This window comes from Lactuca serriola, chromosome 1 (genome assembly GCF_051521515.1).
Source record: "Lactuca serriola cultivar US96UC23 chromosome 1, Lser_US96UC23_V15, whole genome shotgun sequence".
Classification (NCBI taxonomy): Eukaryota; Viridiplantae; Streptophyta; class Magnoliopsida; order Asterales; family Asteraceae; genus Lactuca; species Lactuca serriola.
Window position 1 is genome coordinate 49,248,170 of NC_136408.1, and position 5,755 is coordinate 49,253,924.

The window sequence follows — 5,755 nt, forward strand, 5'->3', positions numbered from 1 at the left end:
GAGAGTATGTCCGAATCCCTCAAACTAAGGCTCTGATATCAATTTGTAACGTCTCAAAAATAATACCCAAAAATATCATTTTTAAAATTAGTAAAATGGTAATCCAAAACATTGTCATACAGCCAAGATGAAGTGAGGTGGTGTGTGCTCTGCAATCATCCCAGACTCTTACAATTTGAACCAAAAGTACCTGAAATATAAACCGAAAACCGTAAGTACAAATATTAATGAATTCCCCAAAATACCATATACCATACGTAATAAACACATATTGGGCCTCTGCCCTTAATTGGGCCCCGCCCAACATCGATCTGGTGTCAAATAGGTGTAGAGGCATTAACATTCACGGACTTATATGGAGGATCGCCCAAATATGACCATCTTACGATTAATAATAATATCTTGTTTTTCAAGGTTCAACTTCCCGCCCGCCCAAACAAAATTTAGTTGTTTATATGTTCGTCTATGCTTTTGATCAGTTTGGTGTCTTTAAATCGGTTCTCGAAACCTTTAAATGCAAAGGCTTATAAACAATTTGCCACCGTATCATACTTGTCTAGGCATGAATTGTGGGTTGATGCACCATCAAAACGAAACATAAACTAGCCTAAAACGGACACTTAGACAAAATAAAATAATTGAAAATTAAATATGGAATTTGCCAGTGAATATTATAAGAATAAGACACCATACCGTGAAAACAATTTTCTAATCAATGACGTCCATTCTAACTTTTTCATTTCTTCTAACAAAACTTTTGCCAAGTCTTCGAATTAAAGTCCTCCATATCATTAGCCTAATATTAAATATCATAGCTTTAATCAACCTCAACAGTCTGCATGCATGCCGTGGTTCAAACTATATGAGAAAAAAAAACTGGAAGCACATATCTTTCCTTGACTTTTATTCCTTCGTTGACTTTTGACTCAGATGGTATTATTGACATCTTCAGAACTTGTAATTATAAAAGTAATAGCTCGTCCTTAACAAGAAGCACATATCTGAATTACGTATTCCTGAACATTCAACAAAAAGTTAAACAACGTACATTACCTGAAAACAATTTCATATTATCTATGCGGCAGTTTTCTTTTTGAATCGCGGAATCGATATATTATAACGAAATCAACTGCATCTTAGATTCTATTTGACTATTCCATTAGAAAACAGATTGCCAGGTCATATTTTACTATTTCAGCTCAATATGCTTAGATCAGCAATTAAGGATGTTGACTAAAGAATGCTGTTTTTGTGGATGCTTATTGAGTTATTTCAATTTAGCTTTACAAACACATACATACATACATACATAAATGCATGCATACATACATATATAACTTAAGTTTAGGATAACATAATTTGCTTTTAACACGTACGCCACTTATGATCTTATTAATGAATTTCATTTAATTAAAACCTTTTTAGAATTCAAATCACCAAGGTCCTTCTAGGGTCGGTTTTTCTAACTCCATTTGAGTTCTCATTAAATATTAATTATAACCCGATATGAAGTCATCATCCTCTCTATTCTTTATAAATTAATAAGAAAATGCCATATATAGATCTGAGTCACCAAATTATCGTATATTTTGTAATTAGTGTTTTCATTATTTCCTCCGTTGACTTTTGATTCAAAGGGTATTATTGAAATTTTCGAACTTGTAATTACTTATGAATGGTCGTCGTTAACAGGAAGCACATATCTTAAACACTTTTGAAAATTAAATGAGTATATTTGACGAGATTAATACCTAAAAAACTTTACTATCCAGACCGCAATTTTCTTGTTGAAAACATGAAATGGAATCTACGTTAACTAATCAAGTGTATCATCATAGATATATAGAGAGCGGAATTGACTATTCCATTAGGAATCAGAATGTGAGGTCGCAATTTACCATTTCAACTCAATGTGTTTAGGTCAGCATTGACTAAAGAATTTTGTTTTGTGAATCGTTATGTGAATTTAGTTTAAACACACAGACACACAGACACACACAACATATAGTATAATGTAAAATTAAGGATAATTTATTTAGCTTTTAATTAGTTTGAAGACGCCACTTACGATCATAATCAATTTCCATTTAAAACCTTTTGATAAATTCTAATCAGCAAGCTGCTTCTAGGTTTTTTCTAACCCCATTTGAATTCACCATTTTTATATCCCGTTTTTGAAGTCAACTGTATGCCCTATATATAGTGTTTATAAATAAGACACTGGCATCGATATTCAAACCAATCAAATTAAGATGAAGAAGTACTCTCAAATACGCTCCTGTGTCTTCCTTCTGGTTCTTTGTCTTTCCTTTTCTAACTCATGGGCAAACTTATCTTCCCTTGTTGATGTTACACCAGGTACGGAAAATTTCATAAGTTGCATACAGCCCAAATCCAACAATGTCACCTCCTTCTCTCAGCAGCTCATTATCACACCTGTCAATGCTTCTTTCATTCCCATTTGGCAAGTCGCAGTGCAAAACACTAGGTTCCTTAAACCCTCGACTCCTAAACCATCAATCATCGTGACACCTGTGGATGAAACACTTGTCCAAAAGGCTCTATTCTGCGCAAAGAAACATGGGTACGAGATGAGGATCAGGAGTGGGGGCCATGACTATGAAGGCCTATCATACACTGCTGATGTTCCCTTTGTTATGCTTGATTTCACCAACATGAGGTCTATAGACGTGGACGTAGCTAACAGGAGCGCATGGGTCCAGCCAGGTGCTGTGCTTGGTGAACTCTATTACAGTATTTCTCAGAAGACCGACACCTTGTATTTCCCGGCAGGTGTTTGCCCCACGGTGGGTGTTGGCGGGTACATGGGCGGTGGTGGCTACGGAAACCTACTGAGGAAATATGGTACTGCTGCTGATAATGTTGTGGACGTTCGCTTTATGGATGTCAATGGAAATATTCTTGACAGGAAGTCCATGGGTAAGGATTTGTTTTGGGCAATACGAGGAGGTGGTGCTTCCAGTTTTGGAATCGTTCTCGCATGGAAGCTCAGGTTGGTTCCGGTTCCAGAAAAAGTAACTGTATTCATACTGAATAAAACTTTGGAAGAAGGGGCAACCAAAATTTTCCATAAATATCAATACGTTGCGCCAACTATTGATAGAAATCTACACATAAGAACTCAGGTGTTTGCCGAATATATTGGCAACACCACCAAGAAAACCATACGGATTATGTTCGAAGGAATTTATCAGGGCACAAGGGACACATTGCTTCCGTTGCTGGACGAAAAATTTCCTGAGCTCGGTGTTAGACGAGAGATTTGTGAAGAAATTAGAAGCATCCAATCGACCGTTGTGTTTTGGGGCCTGCCAAGCTCCACCCCAATTGAGATCCTCACGAACCGGTCTGCTATAGCCAAGCTGAACAATAAAAGCAAATCAGACTATGTCCGGACACCAATTCCCATACGCGGTCTAAGAAAGATATGGAGAAAGCTCATGCAAAACGACGGATCGGCACTTCTCATGATCAATCCTTTTGGCGGAAGGATGGCTGATTACTCAGAGTCAGCAATTCCATATCCTCATAGAGCTGGGGTGTTGTTACAGATTCTCAAGACTGTTAATTTTAACGGTCAAACTTCAGACACGACCCCTACATCGCTCAAGAGAATAATGTGGCTTCGAAGCTTGGACGAGTTACTGACGCCTTATGTCTCAAAGAACCCAAGAGAAGCATATTCCAACTACAATGATCTAGATTTGGGTGTTGGAAGTTCTAATTATGAAGAAGCCAGTCTTTGGGGTGAGAGGTACTGGAAAAGGGACAATTTTCAGAAGTTGATTCGAATCAAGGCCAAAGTTGATCCGGATAATTTCTTCCGGCGTCCACAAAGTATCCCTGTTTTCTAACACCTCTCTCTCTCTACACGCGGCACCTTTTTCTTGAGAAAGGCTCAAAATTAGGGTCTTACTTCTTTTGTTTTTTTTAATAAACTACCAATAAGTCTAACGTACTCATAATATCGCTCTGTTTTAAAAGAATATCTAAAATTAATTGTTAAATGATTGTAATTTTTATATGAATTGGTTATGATTTATTCTAATCGATGCATTGTTTGGTTATTATATTTCTTGGTTATACTTTGTGTTGATGAATAAATTTGATATAATTAATTCTTAAGACGTCTTCGATAATTTCTAATTTTGGCTTGGGTTTAAGTTGGATGATGGAAACTATCCTGTGTTGGAACTCGTATGGTTGATAAAAACTTATTGTATAAGTACTTGTTGGTGTAATTGTATATTGTATGGAATATATCATAAGGGAACTACATATATGTAATGTTATATGAGGGGTCAAGAAATGACGAATATTAGTGTAGTTCTTTGTCCGGTCGCAATACCTTGTTGCTAGCCGCTCCAAGTACAACAACATACTCAAACCTTGTTTCTTGAAGCTCCAAGTACAATTACATACTCAAGAACTTGGGGTTAAGAATGGGGATGAATAGTTATACGGTATATGACCATTTGTTGGCAGCGTTGTGAATGTCACACGTTGGTCGTTATGCAGATGCCCGACTGTGTATTTTTGTCAGGACCCTTGAACAATGGATACAACGGATGATCTTTGTTGTGTCTTTCAGTATTGCATTTCATAATATCTATATTGTATTATAAAATGTAAGTAGATTGCTATTGTTTGAAATTTTCCCAAGAAAACAGACTGTATATTAAATATGGACATGAAAGTAGGTTCTTATTGTTTTCACTTTCCTTGACCACTTGTTTAAACTGATTGTTAATAACAACGTTGTTGATCATAAATATTTTGAGGCTTGGTATTATCATTCATTGTTACTAAGTAGTAGTTAACCGCTATACCAAATCATGTCACATGTATTTTTGATAAATGAGTTTAAGAAAATGTTGTTGCTGGAATGTACAAAATACGGGTACCTTGGAACGAACAAAAAAATTGTAAAGTTATTGGAATTGTTGGAACAAGTTGAACATTGATTTTTTTATTTGTATGTTTTGGAATTCAAATCATGGGTTATTAATTTTAAACCGTTAATAGCATTGTAGCATTGTACTTTATTTTATCGATTTAATTCGGGACATTTTTTCACAGTTACACGTTGTAACTGTGTTTCCAAAAACACGATCATATTTTCCTCCCGAGTGCTTATCTTGATGACGCTTATCTCTATAAACATAACACTTTTAGCCTTTTCTTCTAGGTGATTTAGGCGACTTTCTAGCGATTTTCGAGATCCGAAGACCACGATTAGAGACTCGTTTATTAAGTTTTGCAAGTTAATATTTTTACATTTTTTTTTTTTTTTTTTTTTTTCAGATTAACAGTTTTTGTTTCGTTTTTAGCCATTTATGGGTAAAACTTTAGATTTCAGTTTTGCATCGACGTCGACCTTTTATGCAAGTAATCGGTGGTATTGTTTTTTTAATTCATGTTTGTATATAGTAATACCCGTCCTGTTTTAATCTAATGTTTGATTTTGGTTCGGTTCATGTTGGTCTCTTGAATTAGGATTTAATCACTCTAGTTAATCAAATTAGTAGAATATGTAATTGTTACATTGACCGATAAAAAGATGACAATCATCAAATTGGTTTTGCGAGGAGATTTAATGCTGATGTAAATTGTGTATCGGATATTTTTAGGCTTTTGAGCTTGAAATGCAAGAAGCTCACTACTACAAAAGGCTTTATAGGACTCGCCAATTAGAACCCGGTTTCGAGAAAAACTGCGATATATTATTAAAAAA

At 35.4% G+C, this 5,755-nt stretch overlaps 1 pseudogene; it reads left to right on the forward strand.

Annotated features, from left to right (window-relative positions):
* The first annotated feature begins 2,252 nt into the window (after positions 1-2,252).
* Positions 2,253-3,988, forward strand: LOC145068473 (tetrahydroberberine oxidase pseudogene; annotated as a pseudogene).
* Positions 3,989-5,755: the final 1,767 nt, after the last annotated feature.